The 27,876-nt window shown below is 41.2% G+C and overlaps 1 long non-coding RNA gene across 1 annotated transcript in view; it reads right to left on the bottom strand.

Moving 5' to 3' along the window:
• Positions 1-267: 267 nt before the first annotated feature.
• The window catches only part of LOC148695726 (uncharacterized), a 39,662-nt gene continuing 12,053 nt past the window's right edge, over positions 268-27,876 (bottom strand). Inside the window, exon 2 of the long non-coding RNA XR_015963912.1 lies at positions 268-504. This is a non-coding gene — a long non-coding RNA (uncharacterized LOC148695726). The remainder of the gene's footprint in view (positions 505-27,876) is intronic.

A 27,876-nucleotide genomic window follows, 5' to 3' on the forward strand; every position in this document is an offset into this window, starting at 1 on the left:
ACATCTAATTAGACTACTTTCAAGTACATCAACAATATAGTACTAATGAATTCTAGCTATTTCGTCTAAAATATTTCAATATTTTGAAGTAATTTGTCATACTAATTAATATTTGAGATAAGTTTATAAACATTTAAAAATAAATAAAGTAAATTTAGTAACTAACCTTTATTTGTTAAGAAAAATAAATTAATCACACATCCTGACACATCCCGACCGAGATCAGGGAGTGCTGACCGTCACACGAAGGTGACGTAGCCATGTGCGCGTGCGGAAGCTATTAAGATAGTAATATAAAAGTACTAATAATTAAAAACTAGCTTACAAAGTACTAAGACAAGAGCTAGCGTATGTGAGACACAAATTCAGAGCAAATCTACAGCAGTCAAAAAGGAAAGATACGACATAAATACACCCGAAGGTGACCCTACAATGGTGAGTGTTTGTCAGAAATGCCGGGACGCCCTCTGGGAAAAACCACCGAATCTGCTAGACCACTAGAACCTGGAGGGGCGCAAAAACAAAAGCGTGAGTGGGCAAAAACAAAGTTCTTTGAAAACTCTTTAGCAAAACACATTCTAACCCCTCGCCGTAAAACCTGTATACTTCCCAGAAAATGAACATATATACGTATGTATAGATATGTCAAATGCTCCAAAATATGCCATTCATGCTCGAGAATATGCCACATCGGAATCTCATAATAAAATGTAAGTGCTCAAGCGTAATTCACATCAATAACATATAATCTAGCAGCCGGGAGTCACCTAACGTGACCTGTACGGCTGCATCTAGAGCTCCAATCTCAACTCAATAACTGAATCTGCACACGAGTCGGAACCACCTAACGTGGTCTGTACGACAGGCTGGGTGTAATATATATATATGCTCTAGTGCTACGATCACGTGAAGCTGTGCGATAAATCGCGGGTCACCTACAAGTCGGAACCACCTAATGTGGTCTGTACGACAGGCTTTGCACCTAACTTGGATCCAAGGCGAGCATGCGGTGCGGGTGAACATACACGTGAAGGCTATGCCCTGGCACGGGCGGGAGCACTAACACCGGGGGTGCAGATTATGAGCTCTCTAAGCATCTCAAACTACTACAGCATAACAACATGAATACCACTTACCTGGTACTTACCTGTGTGTCCACAGCACCAAATACACATATATAAATGTATAACGCTACTAATGCATGTGATGATGCATAAGTGATAATAATAAAATGCATGGCATAAATCAATTACTCTTTTTAATCTATTTCTGGGAATTTAAATGTATATAGGTATATACGGAAAACAAAAGCCCACTCACTGGTAAGTGGAAGGGTCGTAGCCCCCTGCCTCGAGTGTGAACGCTCGTCCTCGGAATATGAATCACCTATACGCGAAATAGCTACGAAAACGTTAATTTAAAAGCACATAACCAACTTCTCGTAATAACTTCTCATACATTTGCTCAAGTAACGCAACCTCGCCCCACACCTCTAGGGTACGATTTAGAGTTCGCTATGCCTAGAAGAGAGAGATGTGTTGTAGATTGTATGTACCCAGGATGTCCAGTGATAGTAGAGGGTGTTGTTATGCCCGCTGATCTTATCCCGTTAGATATTATCGATTTTGATGTGATTTTGGGCACAGATTGGTTGCACTTCTATCGTGCCAACATTGATTGTTACGGGAAAGTAGTTACGTTTCACCGTCCTGGATTACCTGAGGTTACTTTTGTGGGTGAGCAGAGTGGGGTAAGACACGGCGTTATTTCGACTTTGCGAGCGAAGAAGTTGTTGTCTAAAGGTTGTCAGGGGTATCTAGCTCATGTGGTGTTAGATGAGGCCGTTCCTAACAGAGTTGAGGATGTGAGAGTGGTCAGACACTTCCCTGATGTTTTTCCCGAGGATTTACCTGGTTTACCCCCAGATCGAGACGTGGATTTCACTATTGAGTTACTTCCAGGTACTAATCCTATTTCATTAACTCCTTATCGTATGGCTCCCGCTGAGTTAAGGGAATTGAAAGTTCAGTTACAGGAATTAGTGGATAAGGGATTCATTCAACCTAGTACTTCGCCTTGGGGCGCTCCAGTGTTGTTTGTGAGGAAGAAAGATGGGACTTTGAGGCTGTGTATCGACTACAGGCAATTGAATCGGGTGACGATTAAAAACCGTTATCCATTGCCTCGTATCGACGATTTGTTTGATCAGCTGAGAGGTGCTTGTGTATTTTCTAAGATAGACTTGAGGTCTGGGTACTACCAGCTGAAGATTAGTAGGGATGATGTTCCTAAGACGGCGTTCAGGACTCGTTACGGTCATTACGAGTTTCTGGTTATGCCATTTGGGTTGACGAATGCACCAGCTGCTTTTATGGATTTAATGAACCGGGTATTCCAGCCTTACTTGGATAGATTTGTTATTGTCTTCATTGACGATATTCTGGTGTATTCTAAGTCCAAAGCGGAGCATGTTCGACATCTTACTTTGGTGTTGAAGAGGTTGAGGGAACACCAATTGTATGCTAAGTTTAGCAAGTGCCAGTTCTGGTTAGATCAAGTCGCGTTTTTGGGACACATCATTTCTGCTCAAGGTATTCTGGTTGATCCTCAGAAGGTTGCAGCTGTGGAGAGTTGGGAGCAACCACGAACCGTCACTGAGGTGAGAAGTTTCATTGGTTTGGCGGGATATTATCGGAGATTCGTTAAGGATTTTTCGGTAATTGCCTTGCCACTGACGAGGTTAACAAGGAAAGATGTTAAATTTGAGTGGGATGATAAGTGTGAGCAGAGTTTCCAGCAGTTGAAGCATTGTCTTACTAATGCACCTGTGTTGGCACTTCCGGACGATAGTGGTGATTTCGAGGTTTATAGCGATGCTTCCTTGAATAGTCTGGGATGTGTGTTGATGCAGCATGGTAGGGTGATTGCTTATGCTTCGCGGCAGTTGAAACCCCATGAGATGAATTACCCTACACATGATTTGGAGTTGGCTGCTATCATATTTGCGTTGAAGTTGTGGAGACATTATCTTTACGGAGAGAAGTGTAGGATCTTTACGGATCACAAGAGTCTTCAGTATCTTTTCACCCAAAAGGAACTTAATCTTCGTCAACGGAGGTGGTTGGAGTTGCTCAGCGATTACGATTGCACGATTGATTATCACCCTGGTCGTGCGAACGTAGTGGCTGACGCACTTAGCAGGAAGTCACATGGCCGTATCAATGCGTTGTACGCTAGTCGTATTCCTCTTTTGGTGGACTTGCGTGCTACGGGAGTAAGGTTAGAAACAGAAGATCGAGAAGTGGCGTTACTTGCTAATTTTCAAGTTAGGCCAATCTTGGTTGATCGGGTGCTTGAAGCTCAAGTAGCTGATGAGCAGATTCAAGAACTAATTCGAGCTCGAGATCAAGGAAGGAGGCGAGATCTCAGAATTCGTGATTCTGATGGCATGTTGATGTTAGAGGGTAGAATGTTCGTGCCTAGTAATGCGGATTTGAAGAAGGAAATTCTCGATGAAGCACATATCTCGGCTTATGCCATGCACCCAGGGGCAACTAAAATGTATCATACCATTCGACCATTTTACTATTGGCCGGGTATGAAAAGGGAGATAGCTGAGTATGTGAGCAGATGTGATGTGTGTCAGCTTGGTATCAGAGCCTAGGTTTGGCAGTCCTGTGTCTTTGTGAGTATTCTAATAGTTGGTGTCTTCTGTCAGAATCATGCCGCCTCGTCGGGAACCACGTCGTTCTTCTGAGTCTAGCTTTCCCGATTTTGCTCAGTTGGGGGAAGTTATTGCTACAGCCCTTCAGACAGCTATCCGCCCTCCCCAGAGGACTCCTCTGGAGACTATGTATAACCTGAAGTTGGATAAGTTCAATGGTAGTGAGGGTCACGAAGGCGCAGAGCGTTGGTTGGAACACATAGAGAAGACTTTCCGTGTGTTGCATAACCAGGGGAACCTTCCTATGGAGCGGTGGGTCGAGACAACCTCATGGTTTCTGGAGATGGAGTCTGCAGCTTGGTGGGAGCAAGAACTTCGTAGGTTGACTCCAGCTCAGAGAACTGATTGGAATGTTTTCAAGGATGTGTTTAAGAGGAGATTTGTACCCCCTGAGTATATTGATCGTAAGAAACAGGAATTCACTGAGTTGAAACAGCAGAAGTTGACGGCTAACGAGTATTATCGTAAGTTCACTGATCTGTCTCGAAGACCCTGCACTACTAGTAGCAATCTCACCCTGTTGATACTGTTCTCCTTGGTGCCACTGAGAACCACCTACCGGAGCTGGAGGATACGACATGTAGTTGCTGGGATACGGGGGATAACCACCTTGTGAATACGGGTCCTGGGGGTACTGATACGGTCCCGGGGCATAGGGAACAGCATCACCCTGATAGTGGTAGGCACCTCCTCTACCTGCTTGACCATAATTACTCGGACCCTGGATTTGCCGAATCGGTGCATGTGGCGGCATAAAGGTCTGCTGCGGCCTCTGCTGCTGACCCTGGGGACAATTCACCGCTCTATGTCCCACCTGTCCACACGTGAAACAACTACCGCTGCTATGCCTGCACTCGCCGAAATGTCGGTTATTACATCTACGGCAAAATGGGACTCGGTTTCGGCCACCATCACCTTGTCTCTGGCCTCGAGCACCTCCATAAAACCTACCTCCTCGTCCTTGTCCAGAGGCACTAAAACCAGCACTAGACGAACTCGAACTAGTACCACCCCTTTTGAAGTTCTGAGTTTGGCGAGGCCCAAGCGACATTTGACCTTTCCCTTTGTCATCTTTCTTCTGATTGTCGTTTTTCTCTTCATCACTGTCACTCGACATATTCTCTAAGTCCTCAATCCTCAATAGTATCTCATAGAACTCCTGGTAGGACTCACAGTGAGTAATAGTCGCCATAGAACGCCATCTCTTCCTAGTGCCTAAGCGGAAACGACGAAGCATCTCTGCCGGATTACTTGCGACGTCCGGATGGTAACGAGACAAATCAGTGAACTTACGATAATACTCGTTAGCCGTCAACTTCCGCTGTTTCAACTCGGTGAATTCCTGTTTCTTACGATCAATATACTCAGGGGGTACAAATCTCCTCTTAAACACATCCTTGAAAACATTCCAATCAGTTCTCTGAGCTGGAGTCAACCTACGAAGTTCTTGCTCCCACCAAGCTGCAGACTCCATCTCCAGAAACCATGAGGTTGTCTCGACCCACCGCTCCATAGGAAGGTTCCCCTGGTTATGCAACACACGGAAAGTCTTCTCTATGTGTTCCAACCAACGCTCTGCGCCTTCGTGACCCTCACTACCATTGAACTTATCCAACTTCAGGTTATACATAGTCTCCAGAGGAGTCCTCTGGGGAGGGCGGATAGCTGTCTGAAGGGCTGTAGCAATAACTTCCCCCAACTGAGCAAAATCGGGAAAGCTAGACTCAGAAGAACGACGTGGTTCCCGACGAGGCGGCATGATTCTGACAGAAGACACCAACTATTAGAATACTCACAAAGACACAGGACTGCCAAACCTAGGCTCTGATACCAAGCTGACACACAGCACATCTGCTCACATACTCAGCTATCTCCCTTATCATACCCGGCCAATACACACAGCACATCTACTCACATACTCAGCTATCTCCCTTTTCATACCCGGCCAATAGTAAAATGGTCGAATGGTATGAAACATTTTAGTTGCCCCTGGGTGCATGGCATAAGCCGAGATATGTGCTTCATCGAGAATTTCCTTCTTCAAATCCGCATTACTAGGCACGAACATTCTACCCCCTAACATCAACATGCCATCAGAATCACGAATTCTGAGATCTCGCCTCCTTCCTTGATCTCGAGCTCGAATTAGTTCTTGAATCTGCTCATCAGCTACTTAAGCTTCAAGCACCCGATCAACCAAGATTGGCCTAACTTGAAAATTAGCAAGTAACGCCACTTCTTGATCTTCTGCTTCTAACCTTACACCCGTAGCACGCAAGTCCACCAAAAGAGGAATACGACTAGCGTACAACGCATTGATACGTCCATGTGACTTCCTGCTAAGTGCGTCAGCCACTACGTTCGCACGACCAGGGTGATAATCAATCGTGCAATCGTAATCGCTGAGCAACTCCAACCACCTCCGTTGACGAAGATTAAGTTCCTTTTGGGTGAAAGATACTGAAGACTCTTGTGATCCGTAAAGATCCTACACTTCTCTCCGTAAAGATAATGTCTCCACAACTTCAACGCAAAGATGATAGCAGCCAACTCCAAATCATGTGTAGGGTAATTCATCTCATGGGGTTTCAACTGCCGCGAAGCATAAGCAATCACCCTACCATGCTGCATCAACACACATCCCAGACCATTCAAGGAAGCATCGCTATAAACCTCGAAATCACCACTATCGTCCAGAAGTGCCAAAACAGGTGCATTAGTAAGATAATGCTTCAACTGCTGGAAACTCTGCTCACACTTATCATCCCACTCAAATTTAACATCTTTCCTTGTTAACCTCGTCAGTGGCAAGGCAATTACCGAAAAATCCTTAACGAATCTCCGATAATATCCTGCCAAACCAATGAAACTTCTCACCTCAGTGACGGTTCGTGGTTGCTCCCAACTCTCCACAGCTGTAACCTTCTGAGGATCAACCAGAATACCTTGAGCAGAAATGATGTGTCCCAAAAACGCGACTTGATCTAACTAGAACTGGCACTTGCTAAACTTAGCATACAATTGGTGTTCCCTCAACCTCTTCAACACCAAAGTAAGATGTCGAACATGCTCCGCTTTGGACTTAGAATACACCAGAATATCGTCAATGAAGACAATAACAAATCTATCCAAGTAAGGCTGGAATACCCGGTTCATTAAATCCATAAAAGCAGCTGGTGCATTCGTCAACCCAAATGGCATAACCAGAAACTCGTAATGACCGTAACGAGTCCTGAACGCCGTCTTAGGAACATCATCCCTACTAATCTTCAACTGGTAGTACCCAGACCTCAAGTCTATCTTAGAAAATACACAAGCACCTCTCAGCTGATCAAACAAATCGTCGATACGAGGCAATGGATAACGGTTTTTAATCGTCACCCGATTCAATTGCCTGTAGTCGATACACAGCCTCAAAGTCCCATCTTTCTTCCTCACAAACAACACTGGAGCGCCCCAAGGCGAAGTACTAGGTTGAATGAATCCCTTATCCACTAATTCCTGTAACTGAACTTTCAATTCCCTTAACTCAGCGGGAGTCATACGATAAGGAGTTAATGAAATAGGATTAGTACCTGGAAGTAACTCAATAGTGAAATCCACGTCTCGATCTGGGGGTAAACCAGGTAAATCCTCGGGAAAAACATCAGGGAAGTTTCTGACCACTCTCACATCCTCAACTCTGTTAGGAACAGCCTCATCTAACACCACATGAGCTAGATACCCCTGACAACCTTTAGACAACAACTTCTTCGCTCGCAAAGCCGAAATAACGTCGTGTCTTACCCCACTCTGCTCACCCACAAAAGTAACCTCAGGTAATCCAGGACGGTGAAACGTAACTACTTTCCCGTAACAATCAATGTTGGCACGATAGAAGTGCAACCAATCTGTGCCCAAAATCACATCAAAATCGATAATATCTAACGGGATAAGATCAGCGGGCATAACAACACCCTCTACTATCACTGGACATCCTGGGTACATACAATCTACAACACATCTCTCTCCTCTAGGCATAGCGAACTCTAAATCGTACCCTAGAGGTGTGGGGCGAGGTTGCGTTACTTGAGCAAATGTATGAGAAGTTATTACGAGAAGTTGGTTATGTGCTTTTAAATTAACGTTTTCGTAGCTATTTCGCGTATAGGTGATTCATATTCCGAGGACGAGCGTTCACACTCGAGGCAGGGGGGCTACGACCCTTCCACTTACCAATGAGTGGGCTTTTGTTTTCCGTATATACCTATATACATTTAAATTCCCAGAAATAGATTAAAAAGAGTAATTGATTTATGCCATGCATTTTATTATTATCACTTATGCATCATCACATGCATTAGTAGCGTTATACATTTATATATGTGTATTTGGTGCTGTGGACGCACAGGTAAGTGCCAGGTAAGTGGTATTCATGTTGTTATGTTGTAGTAGTTTGAGATGCTTAGAGAGCTCATAATCTGCACCCCCGGTGTTAGTGCTCCCGCCCGTGGCCAGGGCATAGCCTTCACGTGTATGTTCACCCGCACCGCATGCTCGCCTTGGATCCAAGTTAGGTGCAAAGCCTGTCGTACAGACCACATTAGGTGGTTCCGACTTGTAGGTGACCCGCGATTTATCGCACAGCTTCACGTGATCGTAGCACTAGAGCATATATATATATATATTACACCCAGCCTGTCGTACAGACCACGTTAGGTGGTTCCGACTCGTGTGCAGATTCAGTTATTGAGTTGAGATTGGAGCTCTAGATGCAGCCGTACAGGTCACGTTAGTTGACTCCCGGCTGCTAGATTCAGTTATTGAGTTGAGTCAGCCCAGTCAGGGGCGTGGAGCTCAAGGTCGCGGTGTTCAAGCGAGCAGAGGTCGCGGCGGACGACAGCAGGGCCAGGGGCGTATTCACAATATTTCCCTGCAGGATGCTCAGAACAACGCGGATCTAATTATGGGTACGTTAAACATTCTTGGTTATTTTGCTAGAGTCTTAATTGATTGTGGAGCTACACACTCCGTTATTTCTCATACATTTGCTCAAGTAACGCAACCTCGCCCCACACCTCTAGGGTACGATTTAGAGTTCGCTATGCCTAGAGGAGAGAGATGTGTTGTAGATTGTATGTACCCAGGATGTCCAGTGATAGTAGAGGGTGTTGTTATGCCCGCTGATCTTATCCCGTTAGATATTATCGATTTTGATGTGATTTTGGGCACAGATTGGTTGCACTTCTATCGTGCCAACATTGATTGTTACGGGAAAGTAGTTACGTTTCACCGTCCTGGATTACCTGAGGTTACTTTTGTGGGTGAGCAGAGTGGGGTAAGACACGGCGTTATTTCGGCTTTGCGAGCGAAGAAGTTGTTGTCTAAAGGTTGTCAGGGGTATCTAGCTCATGTGGTGTTAGATGAGGCCGTTCCTAACAGAGTTGAGGATGTGAGAGTGGTCAGACACTTCCCTGATGTTTTTCCCGAGGATTTACCTGGCTTACCCCCAGATCGAGACGTGAATTTCACTATTGAGTTACTTCCAGGTACTAATCCTATTTCATTAACTCCTTATCGTATGGCTCTCGCTGAGTTAAGGGAATTGAAAGTTCAGTTACAGGAATTAGTGGATAAGGGATTCATTCAACCTAGTACTTCGCCTTGGGGCGCTCCAGTGTTGTTTGTGAGGAAGAAAGATGGGACTTTGAGGCTGTGCATCGACTACAGGCAATTGAATCGGGTAACGATTAAAAACCGTTATCCATTGCCTCGTATCGACGATTTGTTTGTCAGCAGGTTGGATTGTAGTATCCCACATCGGCCACACGAGGGTCGAGTCCTGGCCTTATATATCCATTCGCAACCTTGTTGGTTACCAAGACGCGTTTTGTGGGCAGGCCCTTCGGGGTTGGCAGGTGATAGGAGCATATTTATGCGACTTAAATGGCTTGTTCTCGTACATTTACGTTATGTTTCTTTAGTTATTTTAGTTCTTTATGCTTCTTTTGTGTGTTTTCAGGTTCTAAGGGCAAAGTATGCAAAAGGATGCCTTTTGGAGCCTTTTGGAGCAAATTAGAGATTGGAATGGATATCATATGCTTGGAGCCAAAAGGATGGACGAAATTGAAGACTTGAAGTAGGAAAGTTAAATCCTAAAAAGACCTCATGTTTGAGCATCATTGAAAACTCCTACGCATTTTAGAACACAAAAACAACATTCCTAGCAACCTTAGGACATTGTCGTGTGTTTCCTTGTGTCTCCCTTCCTTGCCATGCAAGGAAGGGCTTTGTTCCCTATTTTAAATACTTAAACACTACCACTTATCATTCACCACTTATCATATCATACATTCATTTATCACTTATCATAATCATTCACTTATCACTTAACTTATCATACACTTATCACTTATCACTCATAATCATCTACACATTTCAACCATTTAAACACATGTACTTCACCTACAACATCCACCTACTTCACCTACAACATCCACCTACTTCACCTACAACATCCACCTACTTCACCTACTACATCCACCTACTTCACCTACAACATCCACCTACTTCACCTACAACCTCCACTTACTTCACCAACCTCACACACTTACTTCACCTACAAATGACATAGCCATATGTTCCCTCCACTACTCCTATAAATACCCTTGCATTCATTCATTCATGGACATCTCATTTCATACACAACACACCACAAACACTTCCATTCCTTCTCTTTGCCGTGAATTCCCTTGTAATCCAAACACCATTTTTCCATTTCCCTATTAATCCAAACACCACTCCCCAAACCATTCACACCATCAAACTATCCTTAGACCTTGTGCTACAACAACGAGGAAGAGAAGAGTGCCTAAACGTTCATACAATTCAAGTTTGAGTTGTTGGAATGTTCAGGTGTTTCTTTGATTTCAATGTTTAAATTCAATTCTCTTTGTTTGTACGTATGAGGAATGGAAGAGAAGAGTGCCTAAACGTTCATACAATTCAAGTTTGAGTTGTTGGAATGTTTAGGTATTTCTTTGATTTCAAAGTTATAATAAACTAAACCCCCTTTAGCTAGGGGGTGATTCGAAATATATGTTTATGCTTGCATTTTGATTTGATTAATTCTAATTGCGTTTCATAAGTTGTGGTTCAATTTGTTTAACCGTTTGATTGATAACTTATTTATGAATGTTTATTAAGAATGCGCGCTTAATTTTCATGCATCAATATGACGCTAGAATATAAGTGAGTTTCACCTAATAGTTACGAACTTATATTCACAAGTAGTGGAGGTTGCTTATAAACAATCGCGTTAAATAAATTCTTGGCATAAGTTTCATGCGTATTCCATAGTAACGAATGCCTCGTCAACACTTAAAGTTTTCATGATGCTTAATGATCTTTATTGTGCTTTTCACGTAAAGGACTTTTGGAGAATGTTGTGAATTGCGTTGCGCTAACCCATCCAATTCATTAACTTAAGGAAAACTTGACGGTTAATTTAAGCGGACCTAATTGACCCGGGGCGTTGAGAATTAATGATTTGTTGAAATGCAATTGGAAATCGTTTTATTATGCAAGTATAACATATGTGGAGATGAACCCCGTAGCTAACTTTCCATCCATTCAATTCCATCCATTTGTTCTTTCTTTTCTTGTTTCTGTTTTCATGTTTAATTTAACTTGTTATTCAATTATGTTAAACATGTGAAACTAATTTCTTTTTAGTTAGAGGCGAATTTGAAGCCATGGACATATGTTGGTTATGATTTGATTTACTCCAGTTATGAATTCATGAACTTTAGATGTGGGTTACTTTTCTGTTTTGATTAAGAACTTGTTTATGTATGTGGGTTGAGGGTCGACACTTAATTTGCATGCCTAAGACTTGATGCTAGGATATAAGGGAATTTCACCTAATCGTTATGAACTTATATTCATGAGTAGTAAAAATCGCTAGTCACGATTGTGTTTAGTAAACCCTAGGCTGGATTAACATGCGTATTCCATAGTTATGAATGCCTAGTCAATGTTTATGATTTCCGTTGAACTTAATGATCTTTGTTGAATGTCTCTATCATGCGTATTCCATGTGAGAGACTTTGATTAGGAATAATTGGCAGCCACCACAACCTCATATTCAATATGCCCAACCAAACTCAAGTTCGTCAATAGATTATAATCAAAAGCTTAATGAATTAATTTGTTTGGTGCAGGGCTCACAAAATCAAGACAATGAGGCTCAACAAGAAGGATATTGGCAGCCATATGAGGAGTTCTATTCAACGCCTATGCAGCCACCACAAAGGTTGGACCACTTGGATAAGCAAATTGGGCAGATCGCGGAGTTCGTAGAACAGTTTCGAGACCAAGGCGAACTCCCTAGTTCAACCATTGCAAATCAGAAGGGAGAATTTGAAAACACCAATGCTATCATGTTGAGAAGTGACAAGGAGGTTGGAACGGACCCTCAACCATCAAAATCAAATCACAAGGAAGAGGAATACACCCAACCCACGGAAAGGGTGGAAACACCTTTACCGGAGGCACCTATTGCTCCTATGCCATCTAATACAGGTATGGTTGTTCCAAATTTCATTATTTTTAACCCCGTTCCAACAAGTATCCCTATTCCTTGCAGATTCATGACTTCCAAGGAAGAAGAAGGTGAAAAAGACATCTTGGAAGCCCTTTCAAAGGTGACAAGTAGGGAATGTCATGAATTCATCAAAGAGGACATTCTTGAAACCACAAAATCCAAAGAAGTTAAATTTGATGACATTGGACAAGTCATAACCATCACTTGCAATCTGGCCAAGTCCAATATCCCTGAAACTTTCAAAGGAGTGGTGTTTGTCATTGAGTTCTTGTCGGACAAAACAAGTAAGTTTTTTTCAAATTCCTTTACATTTTATACTAACTTGCTGTTTTTTATGAATCAGGCACCTACACTAGAATTCAAACCATTGCCGGTTCACTTCAAGTATCACCTTCCATTCAAGGACCAATTCCATGCCGTTTGATTTTATTTATGTTAATAAAAAAAAAAAATAAAAAAAATAAAAAAAAAAAAAAATAAAAAAAAAAAAAAAAGAGAAAGAAAGATACTAAACATGGAGAAAGGTGGAGCTTCACAAAGGTTGTTTGCGTGAAGCCCCACTACGAGGCGCAGAAGCGGAAGGCATAGAAGCGGGAGGCATAGAAGCGGGAGGCATCGGAGCGGAAGCCATCGGAGCGGGAGGCATCGGAGCTAGAGCATTCCAGGCCTCAATACTTGGCCAAGCGCTGGATGACCCAGGAAAAAGGTGCCTCTGGAGATAAGACGCAAGCCTTTGACGGTCACTGTGAATTCGACCCTCAGATTCTTGCAGCTCATCAAGCTTCCTCTTCATCCCCGACGAATAGTTATTTGCAAGCACATGCAAACTTCTATTCTCGTACTTAAGCTGCTGGATCTCTTGCTTAAGTCTTTCCACCTCTGCCATCAACGATTCCACTTGGCGGGACCGAGCAAGCAGGCGTTGGCCCATGTTGGACACAGAACTCGCACACTGAACACTAAGTGCGAGGGACTCTTGAACGGCCAACTCATCGGACCGTCCTGACAGCAGCCTACTATCTTTTGGAGTGAGGAGGTTTTTAGCTACTATTGTAGCTGTTGTGGCGTCCTGCATCACAGAGTCTTCACCTGAAAGAGGACCGTTAGAAGATAAAAAAGAAGGGCGCCATACATTACCTTGACGGGGCGCAACCGGATCGCTGCTGAGACTCAAATCTAAGCTAAGGTTCGATGAGTTTGCCATTTTTTTTCAAAAGTGTTCAAAGAGAAGGGGTGGATGGAGTTAAAATTTCACAAAGGGCCGGAGTTGAGTTTCAGGAATGGGAAATCTTCAGAGTGTGTGTGTTGGGGTGATTGATAGCTCTATAAAAAGCCAAGACGACGCGTCCACCGATTCAAAGAGCCGGATTTTCCGGCGTAATTTAGGCGACGCTCCCTCGGCTTTTCAGAAAACGCGTTCAACTTTGTCAAAAGATTTCTGACAAAGCTGAAAACACGTGGAGGCCATCATCGCATCTACACATCTTTAGCCGACAAGCGCAAAGTTCGGCGACGCTTTCTCTGCTTTTCAGAAGACGCGTGCAGCTTTGTCAAAAGGAGCCGCATCTGCACTACCACGTGTCGTTCAGAAAGCGAAGGGGCGTCGTTCAGAAATCGAAGGGGCGCCTGCTCAGAAATCGAAGAGGCGTATTCAAAGATCGAAGAGGCGCCACTATTTCAAAGAGCCGGATTTGCGGGATCAAAACGTTTGTCGACAAGGGTAAAAAGTACCACCACTTGATATTATCTCTATATATGTCGACCTTCGTCTTTTATGGCAGGGCAAACCTGAAGAAAATGCCCAACTCTCCCTCACCTCTGAGGGCGCACTCCCAGCAAAGCCTTTCAAAATACTCAATTCTTTCTTCTTCCCCAAAGATGATACCAGATGCCTGGAGTACATATGACCCAGGAGGAAACGGCGGATTGAAGCATGTGCTGATTCATTCACCGCTTCTTCAAAGCAAAGGTATCTCATATCATCAAGGTCAAAAGCAAAAGTATCTCATATCATGCTCTTTCCCTGTCTTTTTCTTTGTCCTTGTTCTTACTTGCATGGCAAAGTAAAAGAAGCAATCAGCCGGCACTTGGAGTCAGTCTTCCGATCTGGAGCCAACTGCCTGGAATCTATTCCTGATTGCTTACCTAGCGTTGCTCTCGAGTAGTCATCTTCAACGGTTGTTACACTTCCAGAGAATGGACCACTCCTGCAAAGATTGAACAAAGAAACAGATAGCAGGAGGAAGCTCAGACCTTCGGGGGAGACACTAAAGGGAATCCTGCTGCCCAGTTCAAGAGTAGCACAAAGGAAAATCAACGATGGGCGGAAACCAGTTCAAGAGTAAGCCTGTGGAATCACAAAGATCAAAGCCTCAATGCAATCACCAAGGAGAAGAGGGAATTTACACTCCATAACCAGATTTGCGTCCCTAAACTCTTCTCTTTGTTAATTACATTCTGCCATGTTTAATATGTTTAGTTGCTTTTTGTGTGTTTACTTATGTTTTGTGTGAATCAATGCTTAAAACATTGAGGACAATGTTTGATTTAAGTGTGGGGGGGTAACTAAAGTGTTTTGATGCAAATTCGTAGGGTTTTATCCACCATAACTTCTAATGTTGTTCCTTGCTGTTTTAAGGTGTTTTTAAGTTGTTTTAGAGTGTTTTAGTGTGTTTTGTTTTATAATTCGAAAATCCCATAAAAATTTGAAAAATTGTTTTGAAAAACCCAAAAAGAGTTGTTTTAAGAGTCGTTTTTGTGTGTTTGTGTCTTAGGGTACCTTCCAACACAATGATAAGGATTTGGTTTATAATTGCATGACGGTTAGAAAGAGTTATAAACATAGAGAAAAGTTTGATTTACTCTTGGTATATGCTTGGTTATGGTTATAATGTATGACTTCACATGCAATCATAAAAGAAAAAAATTTGTTTTTGTAACATGCTTGAAGGAAGGAACTCAAACAAACGCTACAACCCTGAGAGACTTGAGCCTATAACGTTCTTTGGAGAGTATAATCTGTGATTTCTTGTTTTCTAAAGTCGTTGCATGATCTCATTATTCTTTGCTTGGTTACTACTTAGAAGGCGTTTCATCATATAGTTCCAAATGCTAGAACTCATGCCCATTTCATTCAAAGCATGTTATTGATTTGCATAACACATATTCAAGAAGAAGTTGTGTAGTGACCACCACCATAGCCAAATAGCCTTACTTCCCATACTTCGTATATGTTGTAAGTTTTAACCCCGTTGAGCCTCGTTTTGCCTTTATTCCTTGTTTACCCACATCACCCCTTACCTAGCTTAGAGTAGGACTTTCCTATACCCTTATTCTTAAAGTTTAGTGAGCATGACTTAAATGAATTCCTTTTGAGTTACATTATGCAAGAAAATGAGTGTGGGGGAGTAAAAGTTTGTTCTTACGTTTATATGTATGTTTTGAGATTCAAAAGAAAAAGAAGAAGAAAAGAAAAAAAAAAAAAAAAGGAGTGAAAATAAGTAAGAATGAACTCACGAGCGTTGATGGTTGAAGAAAGGGTCCAAAAAAGATGAATATGGCCCTAAGTTCTGTGTAATTCCCCCTTGGGTGATCAAAGTTGACTTCTGCATTCTAAAGGAAATTCTAAGTGCCTAATTCAATACTTTGCTCACTATTGCTTGAAGAACGTTTGTTATCCTTACCTTTCATTTTTAGCCAATTACCCCAAGCCCCGTTACAACCCTTGACTTCTATATTGAGTGTTATGTATTTCAATTGTGGAGTTTGAACTTGGTATAAGCTTATGGTGTCACTGGTTCTCGCGTCTAAGTAGTAGCATTCCATTCATGAGATCATATCTAAACATGCTTATTAACTCCAGAAAATGCTTTCCTTATTATAACATATGTGAGTGTTCGTCTACATGTTTACATCAATCTTCTCACATATACCTAGTGTAGGGTGTGTAGTCAGAAAATCTGTGTGAAAAACGAGAGTACATCTAGTAAGAAATTGAGGGAATTCTCTAAGGCATGTTACTACATTCAAAACATGGTTTTAAATGCTTAATTGTGAACTAGTATGTGGTGACTATGAGTAAGAATGTACTTAAGTGTAAAGATGGCTCAAATATGTGAGAATAATGATTTTTAACTTGTCATGTGCATTGGAAGTCCCTGATACGATTGTTGGAAGGTGTAGGTTGTGTTTTGTTCTTTTTGTTTTGTTTTTCTGTTTTGCTCGAGGACTAGCAAAAGCTAAGTGTGGGGGTATTTGATAGGAGCATATTTATGCGACTTAAATGGCTTGTTCTCGTACATTTACGTTATGTTTCTTTAGTTATTTTAGTTCTTTATGCTTCTTTTGTGTGTTTTCAGGTTCTAAGGGCAAAGTATGCAAAATGATGCCTTTTGGAGCCTTTTGGAGCAAATTAGAGATTGGAATGGATATCATATGCTTGGAGCCAAAAGGATGGACGAAATTGAAGACTTGAAGTAGGAAAGTTAAATCCTAAAAAGACCTCATGTTTGAGCATCATTGAAAACTCCTACGCATTTTAGAACACAAAAACAACATTCCTAGCAACCTTAGGACATTGTCGTGTGTTTCCTTGTGTCTCCCTTCCTTGCCATGCAAGGAAGGGCTTTGTTCCCTATTTTAAATACTTAAACACTACCACTTATCATTCACCACTTATCATATCATACATTCATTTATCACTTATCATAATCATTCACTTATCACTTAACTTATCATACACTTATCACTTATCACTCATAATCATCTACACATTTCAACCATTTAAACACATGTACTTCACCTACAACATCCACCTACTTCACCTACTACATCCACCTACTTCACCTACAACATCCACCTACTTCACCTACAACCTCCACTTACTTCACCAACCTCACACACTTACTTCACCTACAAATGACATAGCCATATGTTCCCTCCACTACTCCTATAAATACCCTTGCATTCATTCATTCATGGACATCTCATTTCATACACAACACACCACAAACACTTCCATTCCTTCTCTTTGCCGTGAGTTCCCTTGTAATCCAAACACCATTTTTCCATTTCCCTATTAATCCAAACACCACTCCCCAAACCATTCACACCATCAAACTATCCTTAGACCTTGTGCTACAACAACGAGGAAGAGAAGAGTGCCTAAACGTTCATACAATTCAAGTTTGAGTTGTTGGAATGTTCAGGTGTTTCTTTGATTTCAATGTTTAAATTCAATTCTCTTTGTTTGTACGTATGAGGAATGGAAGAGAAGAGTGCCTAAACGTTCATACAATTCAAGTTTGAGTTGTTGGAATGTTTAGGTATTTCTTTGATTTCAAAGTTATAATAAACTAAACCCCCTTTAGCTAGGGGGTGATTCGAAATATATGTTTATGCTTGCATTTTGATTTGATTAATTCTAATTGCGTTTCATAAGTTGTGGTTCAATTTGTTTAACCGTTTGATTGATAACTTATTTATGAATGTTTATTAAGAATGCGCGCTTAATTTTCATGCATCAATATGACGCTAGAATATAAGTGAGTTTCACCTAATAGTTACGAACTTATATTCACAAGTAGTGGAGGTTGCTTATAAACAATCGCGTTAAATAAATTCTTGGCATAAGTTTCATGCGTATTCCATAGTAACGAATGCCTCGTCAACACTTAAAGTTTTCATGATGCTTAATGATCTTTATTGTGCTTTTCACGTAAAGGACTTTTGGAGAATGTTGTGAATTGCGTTGCGCTAACCCATCCAATTCATTAACTTAAGGAAAACTTGACGGTTAATTTAAGCGGACCTAATTGACCCGGGGCGTTGAGAATTAATGATTTGTTGAAATGCAATTGGAAATCGTTTTATTATGCAAGTATAACATATGTGGAGATGAACCCCGTAGCTAACTTTCCATCCATTCAATTCCATCCATTTGTTCTTTCTTTTCTTGTTTCTGTTTTCATGTTTAATTTAACTTGTTATTCAATTATGTTAAACATGTGAAACTAATTTCTTTTTAGTTAGAGGCGAATTTGAAGCCATGGACATATGTTGGTTATGATTTGATTTACTCCAGTTATGAATTCATGAACTTTAGATGTGGGTTACTTTTCTGTTTTGATTAAGAACTTGTTTATGTATGTGGGTTGAGGGTCGACACTTAATTTGCATGCCTAAGACTTGATGCTAGGATATAAGGGAATTTCACCTAATCGTTATGAACTTATATTCATGAGTAGTAAAAATCGCTAGTCACGATTGTGTTTAGTAAACCCTAGGCTGGATTAACATGCGTATTCCATAGTTATGAATGCCTAGTCAATGTTTATGATTTCCGTTGAACTTAATGATCTTTGTTGAATGTCTCTATCATGCGTATTCCATGTGAGAGACTTTGATTAGGAATAATTTGGTTGTAATGCGTATCCCATTCAATCCAATGAATCTAGGGAAATCTGAAGGTTAATTTAAGCGGACCTAATTAACTTGGAGCATTGTCATTCATCGTTTGTTGAAGTCATAACTGGGAGTCAAATTATATGCTTATGTTCATGTGTGGATAAGGAACCCTCTAACTAGTTTTTCTTCATTCTATTCCATCAATTTCGTTTGTACAATCTGTTTTGTTTCCAAGTTTCTATTTTAGTTTAATTTCGTCCAAAACCAATCCCCCATTTATTTTAAAGTGTTAGATTAGTTAGAAATACATTTATTTTGTGTTTTTACGTTTTTTTGAGTCAAATCCAAGTGATTAACAATCCCTCATAATCCCCGGTCCAGAACGATCCCTACTTATACATATACTACAATTTGACGAAAAGAGGGTTTAATTTGTGTGCGTATAAATCTCGCATCAGCAGGCGCTGCCTACGGGTGAGTACCGGTCCACAGGAACAAAACCGCGAGGTAGCCCTGCCTTCGGGCCAGGGAATGCATGAGCGGACAATATCTTGGTACCTGGCGGGTTGGGATGTGACAATTTGGTATCAGAGCCGGACTCGTGCTGGTTCGGTGTGCCGACGAGGACGTCGGTCTCCCTAAGGGGGGTGGATTGTAGTATCCCACATCGGCCACACGAGGGTCGAGTCCTGGCCTTATATATCCATTCGCAACCTTGTTGGTTACCAAGACGCGTTTTGTGGGCAGGCCCTTCGGGGTTGGCAGGCACTGCCTACGGGTGAGTACCAGTCCACAGGAACAAAACCGCGAGGTAGCCCTGCCTTCGGGCCAGGGAATGCATGAGCGGACAATATCTTGGTACCCGGCGGGTTGGGATGTGACACATCCAGTATTATACATTTTTTGGTCATTTTTCACAATTACAGCTGTTTTACATAAAAATTTACCAAATACTATAACACTACTTTTTTTTTTCTTTTTTTTTTGCTAAAAGCACTTTTATAAAAAAGTTTACCAAACACTCTACTACTTTATTTCATATCTGCTTATTCTCACAACACAGCAGAAACATTTTTTTTTTTTTTTCAAGGCACAACAATACCGAACCATGTGATATCTTGCTCCAACACTAAATTTATCAACAATCATAAGAAATGTAATATCTATATTTGCTTATTATACTAACTTTGATTTTAAGGCTACAATTGTTTTAGCAGAGAGGGCATTTGCGCCATAAAGCATAAATAAGAGTCCATTCTACAACATAATATGAGATTAATAGTTGAGTGATAATTTGATTGTTTATATTGAGAAATATTTTTTCGTTTGTAGTGATAATGAAGCTAATATTATGTTATGTTTCAAAACTCATCTAGCATCAATTACAAGATAACTCTCTCCGTTGGTCGTTGCTTGCGTAGTTGACACGTGGCTGGCTTTTTAATGTTTAAAATAGTGATACAACAATGTAAAAGCCAACCCTTTTGTTATCTATTTAAGCCATCTCCAACCGAAGGGTCCAGAGGGTCAGATGGCCGAAAATAGCCCAATAACCGTCTCCAACCGAAGGCCAGACCAAAAGGTTCGTGGGCCCCACTAGACAAAAAAAGGCCGAAGGACCAACCGGCTGGCCCAAGGGAACCAATCAGCCAGCCCCGAGCCAGGCCATAGATTCAAAACCAATGGCTAGCTAACGTCAGCATAAGCATGTTTCCTTGCTCATTCATCTCCCACGCCCGATGTGGAACAATTATAATGGGTGTAGTTGTAGTTCCTTTCACAATTTATTTTAAATATTCAATTATATTACATTTAATTTGTTGTAGTTATAATTTTTAAATTTAAGTTGTTGTAGTTTTGAAATTTAAATAATAAATTGTGTTTAGTCTTATGACTCTTTGGCCCTCGGTTGGAGATTATTTTTTTATCATAGGACTATGTTTGGCCTATGGCCCTCTTGCCCCTCGGTTAGAGATGGTAAGAAATATGGTCTTGTACTATTCATTAAAATATTAATTTCTTAGAGCGTCAAGGTGTCACGCCCCGATCCAGACATACGTCCAGGAATAACACGTGACATCAATAAGAACCTGTATATCTCACATACCCCGCCTCCGGAATATGTACCAAGCATAACTCAAGCCTTAACTGGCGTAATGATTTTTCGTAAACTTTATGGCTGCATCTAACTGAAGTAAGATTTGTGAAAAACAAGTTCATTTGAGCAACATCAACAACATGCAATTAACAATTAAAAGGCGGAATCATGTTTATATGCACTCAAAAACAAAACTTAACCCATGAACTTCAAAGCCTAGTAGATAGGTGAACCAAGACTCAACTCAAAACAAAGTGAGTTGAGAAATCAATACCTTTGTAGATTCCTCTTTGCATAAGCAAAGGCTAATCACCCAAAGAGAGGGTCTTCATTCCTTGCATCTTAGATCCATGGATTTGGATGGATGAAAAGGTTTCTCCAAGTTCCCAAAATTGAGAACCTCTAAGTCTCCACACCAAGGCATATTGTAGAAGAAATGAGTGACCTTGGAGGAGTTTGATTGCTAGATGATCCCTCCAAGGTGGCCGGCCTCTTTTAGAGCAAAGGGAGGTTTGTGTTCTCATCTTTACTCCTAAGAAAACCCTTAGGATGAAATGGCTATAAAGATGTCTTTATACCACCTCACAATGGAGTGGCAAACTTGCAATTAAGCCAAGTTCACTACTCTCCTCTAAATGGCCGGCCTAAGGAGATTTATTGGGCTATTTGGGCCTTTGTGAATCATTATTCATTAAGTTGTCATACAACTTAAGTCAATGGACTTGACGTTCGAAGCCCATTGGGCCTTAAGGTCCAAAACTATCCCGAGGTCTTTAACGAACTTATTCGTTTGATTAATTAACATATTAATTAATCCTTGCCATAAATAATTAAACCATTTAATTATTCTTACTCATCTTCGTTGAATCTTCAATCTCTACCTTACACGGTGTACGATCCATTAGGTTCCTTTTAGCGAGGCAGTGGGCGATTCAAACTCTTTCAAATCGATTGTGAATTGAAACTTACTTTCAATTCTCCCGTTAGTGATAATACACTTTTAGGGCTTCCACAAACCATGGTTGACGCCTAGCAGCATGTCATGGTTACCCAAGCTAATCAGAAGAGGTGAATAACCTATTCAGTTTTACGATTACAAATGCAATACGGTCTTTCTCTAATACAATACTCTTGACCACATTGTTTGGTTTGATAGTTTATTCATGTCTACTATCCAATGTGAGTCTTGTGCTTATATGATTACCTTGAATGTGATTTGGAACACATTCCTAAATCTCATTCATACTTTGGCCAAAGATTCTTAATCATATCATAGAGTATTCTCCCTCAAACAGTTTGAAGGTTAGAGATCCCTTGTTGCGCATTCACTTGCCTCCATGGCTAAGTGGCTTAACCCCAACGATGCCGTGGACACCCTCCTGATGGAGTGACTTTGACATAATCAAAGATTAAGGACCTAACCACAAGACAACTGTGATGCCTCAGGTCAAAAGACTAATTTGCATTATCCCAACCATGAGTTCTCATGTGACATGAATATGAGAACTCTTCGTTGATCGTGTTCAGTGAACTCATTCTCTATTGAGCACCTACGTACTTGTCTTGATGTCACACACACCAATGACTCGAGACTAGTCACTCTCCCTGAGAGAAGACATAGCACGTACTGATCTTAACGGACTGTCAATGCCCAATTGACAATCCTATGATCAGGAACGTTTAGGATGTGTCAACGAAAGAATGGTCTCATGAATCTAATGATAGGAGCATATTTATGCGACTTAAATGGCTTGTTCTCGTACATTTACGTTATGTTTCTTTAGTTATTTTAGTTCTTTATGCTTCTTTTGTGTGTTTTCAGGTTCTAAGGGCAAAGTATGCAAAATGATGCCTTTTGGAGCAAATTAGAGATTGGAATGGATATCATATGCTTGGAGCCAAAAGGATAGACGAAATTGAAGACTTGAAGTAGGAAAGTTAAATCCTAAAAAGACCTCATGTTTGAGCATCATTGAAAACTCCTACGCATTTTAGAACACAAAAACAACATTCCTAGCAACCTTAGGACATTGTCGTGTGTTTCCTTGTGTCTCCCTTCCTTGCATGGCAAGGAAGGGCTTTGTTCCCTATTTTAAATACTTAAACACTACCACTTATCATTCACCACTTATCATATCATACATTCATTTATCACTTATCATAATCATTCACTTATCACTTAACATATCATACACTTATCACTTATCACTCATAATCATCTACACATTTCAACCATTTAAACACATGTAATCCACCTACTTCACCTACAACATCCACCTACTTCACCTACAACATCCACCTACTTCACCAACCTCACACACTTACTTCACCTACAAATGACATAGCCATATGTTCCCTCCACTACTCCTATAAATACCCTTGCATTCATTCATTCATGGACATCTCTCCATTTCTCACACCACAACACAAACACACACCATCTTCACATCCTGAAATTCCCTTCCTTGCCGTGGGTTTCTTTCCATTTTCTATCTTTCCTCATCCATTTCCATAAGTCCCCAATCCATTCAACACACCAACAACATCCCTTAGACCTTGTGCCATAATAACGAAGAAGAGAAGAGTGCCTAAACGTTCATACAATTCAAGTTTGAGTTGTTGGAATGTTTAGGTGTTTCTTTGATTTCAATGTTTAAATTCAATTTTCTTTGTTTTGTAATGGAAGAGAAGAGTGCCTAAACGTTCATACAATTCAAGTTTGAGTTGTTGGAATGTTTAGGTGTTTCTTTGATTTCAAAGTTATGAGGAACTAAACCCCCTTTAGCTAGGGGGTGATTCAAAATACATGTTTATGCTTGCATTATGAATTGATTACTTTTGGTTGGAATTTCATAAGTTGTGGATTCAATTTGTTTAACCGTTTGATTGATAACTTATTTATGAATGTTTATTAAGAATGCGCGCTTAATTTTCATGCATAAATATGACGCTAGAATATAAGTGAATTTCACCTAATCGTAATGAACTTATATTCACAAGTAGTGGAGGTTGCTTATAAACAATCGCGTTAAACGAATTCTTGGCATAAGTTTCATGCGTATTCCATAGTAACGAATGCCTCGTCGATGTTTATGATTTCCGTTGAACTTAATGATCTTTGTTGAATGTCTCTATCATGCGTATTCCATAGTTAGGGACTTTGATTAAGAATAATTTGGTTGTAATGCGTATTCCATTCAATCCAATGAATCTAGGGAAATCTGAAAGTTAATTTAAGCGGACCTAATTAACTTGGAGCATTGAGTTTCATAATTTATCGAAAGACCAACCGAAAATCAATCTTGTATGCAAGTGTAACATGTATGGAGAAGAACCCCTTAGCTATTCCATCATCCATATTTTCATCACATTCATCTTTACTATCTGTTTTAAATTATAATCTGTCCGTTTAATTTAATCTCGTCCAACCACAATCACCCCCCTTATTTTGTTAAGTCTTATTCATTTGATTTGTCTTATTTTATGTTTTTGAGTATTTGGAGTCTTTTAAACTTGTTTTGAGTCTTTTAGTTTGTCTTAGTGTTTTAAAAGTTAGTTCTATTTATTTGAGTCAAGTATTTAGCATCCCTAGTTAATCCCCGGTTAGAACGATCCCTACTTACATCATTACTACAATTGTCACAAATAGGGTTTAATTTGTATACGTATAATTCTCGTATCAAATTTCGGCGCCGTTGCCGGGGATTAGCAACTTTGCTAATCCCTTGTCTTTATTTTTATATTTTTTTGTTTTTCGTGCATTCTTATTTTAGATTCTTAGTTTGTTTGTTTCCTTGTTTTTTTAGGTACTGTGTATGACTCGTAGCTCTCGGCCTATTATAGAGAACATCTCCGACTTTGACGGTGATTTTGAACGCACTTTGAGGAGAACGAGGAGTCAACAAGAGCCACCACAACCTCCACCACAACCTAGGCTTGAAGAAGACGAAGTAGGTGTAGAAGAAAAGCCCACGGATCAGATTTTTGAAGAAGAACAAGCCATGGCAGCAGATAATAGAACCATCAAGGAGCTTTCAGCCTCGGGTTTGGATAATGCATTGCCTCTTTGTATCCAATACCCCATGGCTGCAGAGGGGAAGACTGAGGTGTTTGAACTCAAATCCAGTTTGTTACACCATATTCCGAAGTTCCATGGCTTGTCTATGGAAGACCCCAACAAACACTTGAAGGAGTTCGAGGTGGTTTGTTCGAGCATGACCCCCGTCACTGTGGATGGGAGTATATTGAAGATGAAGGCCTTTCCATTTTCACTTATGGACAAGGCCAAAGATTGGCTCTACGAACTAGCCCCGAAAACTGTGACTTCGTGGGAGAGTATGAAGCGTGCTTTCTTGGAGAAATTCTTCCCTACTTCGAGAGTGATTCTCCTACGGAAGAAAATTAGTGGTATTCAACAGAATCATGGTGAGACATTCCCGGCTTATTATGAACGCTTCAAGGGCCTTGTAGCTTCATGTCCTCAACATCAAATGAAGGAGGAACTTCTCCTTCAATATTTCTATGAGGGCCTCCTTCCTATCGAACGTCAAATGCTTGATGCATCAGCGGGAGGAGCATTGGTGGACAAAACACCAAGGGATGCCAAGGTTCTCATAGCCAACCGAGCGCTCAACGCTCAACAATACGAAGGAGTGGGCCAAAGGGAAGCCCCACGGCAACAAAGTGTAAATGAGGTGAGTGCTATTTCTGAAATTCAATCACAACTTACTAATCTTACTTCTCTTGTTTCTCAGGTTGTGATTGGTCCAAAAGCACAAGAACACCAAGTTTGTGGCGTGTGCTCAATTCAAGGGCATCCATCCGACAAGTGCCCTCAACTAATCGAGAATGGTGGGTGGGAATCTGCCAATGCAATTGGTTTCCAAGGACAAAATCAAAACAACCCATACTCGAACACTTACAATGTCGGATGGAGGGACCATCCAAACTTCAAATGGAGGGAGCCACAACAAGCTGCCCAACAAGGAGGATTTAGGCCAAACCCCTCTGGTTTTTATTCCAAGCCGTATGCACCCCAACAACCCCAACAACCTTCGGCATCATCTCATTCAGGTACGTCCTTGGAAAGTGATCAAGCTATGCAATTACTAACCTCTATTTCGCAGGGATTGCAAAATCAAAACAACCAGATAGCAAATAACGAAAAGGAGATGATGGATATGAAGAAACAAATAGGTCAGATTTCTGAGTTCCTTGGACAGATTAGAGAGCAAGGAAAGCTTCCTAGCTCAACCACAGTCAATCCAAAGGGAGGATTCGAATCAGCCAAGGCCATCACCCTAAGGGGTGGAAAAGAAGTTGGGACCGAGCCAAACAATCCCAAATCTGCCCAGAAAGTAGATGAAGAGACGACACAACCTGAGGCAGATCACCCTAACTCGGCCAAATCAGGTAATTTAAGTTCAAATTCATGTACTTCACGTCCTAATCTGCCCAATGTACCTTTTCTTAGCAGGTTCATGCAAGAAAAAAAGGAAGAAAGCGAGAAGGACATTCTTGAAACGTTCCGGAAGGTGCAAGTGAACATACCGCTTCTCGATGCAATCAAACAGGTTCCAAAGTATGCTAAATTCCTCAAGGACCTATGCAATACAAAGAGAAGAAGGGCAAACAAAGAGGTAGTGAAGGTAAGCGAGAATGTGTCCGCTGTTTTGCAACGTAAACTGCCTACCAAGTGCAAAGACCCCGGTAGTTTCACGATTCCTTATGTGATTGGACATAATCGTTTTGAACATGCCATGCTTGATTTAGGTGCATCCATAAATGTCATGCCTTATTCTATTTATGCATCTATGAATTTGGGTGAATTAAAACAAGATGGTGTAATTATACAATTGGCCGATCGTTCTAACGCATATCCAAAAGGAGTTTTGGAAGATGTGCTTGTGCAGGTGAACCATTTAATTTTTCCGGCTGATTTCTACGTCCTAGACATGGAGGATTCAGCCCATTCTACATCTTTGCCGATTCTCCTTGGTAGGCCATTCATGAAGACGGCCCGAACGAAGATTGATGTATACAAAGGCACCTTGACAATGGAATTCGATGGGGAAGTGATTGATTTTAATATTTCTGAAACTATGAGATATCCCGTTGATGACCATTCTTGTTTTTCCATTGATGTTATCGATTCTTTGGCGCAGGTATACCTTGAAGAATTGAACGAGGACGCCCTGGAAACAACCATCACTAAGGCCATAGAGCACAAAAATGAAGGATTTGGGCCAATGCAAGGCCACGGCAAGGAGGAGGAATTCTTTGCAATGGGTTCTAGTGAAGAAATAATTGAGGTTGTGGCAGCCCTTGAGTCATTGCCACAACAATATGGTAAGGTTCCACTCTCACTTTCAAATTCAGTTTCCACTAAGATGCTACCTTCTGTTGTTCAGGCACCATCGCTTGAACTTAAGCCGTTGCCGGACCATTTGAAGTATGTGTTTTTGGGAAAAGGCGAAACATTGCCCGTCATCATTTCATCAAGTCTGACGGCAATGGAGGAGGAGAAGCTTGTGAGGGTGCTGCGAGAGCACAAAACGGCCATAGGGTGGACTTTGGCCGACATTAAAGGAATAAGCCCTACCACATGCATGCACCGTATACTTCTTGAGGAGGGGGCTAAACCAACTCGAGAGGCTCAGCGCCGTCTCGAACCTTTTTCACAACTTCCATCATTGGAGGGTTGAGACGGCGCTGAGCCTCTCGAGTTGGTTTAGCCCCCTCCTCAAGAAGTATACGGTGCATGCATGTGGTAGGGCTTATTCCTTTAATGTCGGCCAAAGTCCACCCTATGGCCGTTTTGTGCTCTCGCAGCACCCTCACAAGCTTCTCCTCCTCCATTGCCGTCAGACTTGATGAAATGATGACGGGCAATGTTTCGCCTTTTCCCAAAAACACATACTTCAAATGGTCCGGCAACGGCTTAAGTTCAAGCGATGGTGCCTGAACAACAGAAGGTAGCATCTTAGTGGAAACTGAATTTGAAAGTGAGAGTGGAACCTTACCATATTGTTGTGGCAATGACTCAAGGGCTGCCACAACCTCAAT

The sequence above is a fragment of the Pyrus communis genome, chromosome 7 (assembly GCF_041283825.1).
Source record: "Pyrus communis isolate YQ-2024b chromosome 7, ASM4128382v1, whole genome shotgun sequence".
NCBI classification, from domain to species: Eukaryota; Viridiplantae; Streptophyta; class Magnoliopsida; order Rosales; family Rosaceae; genus Pyrus; species Pyrus communis.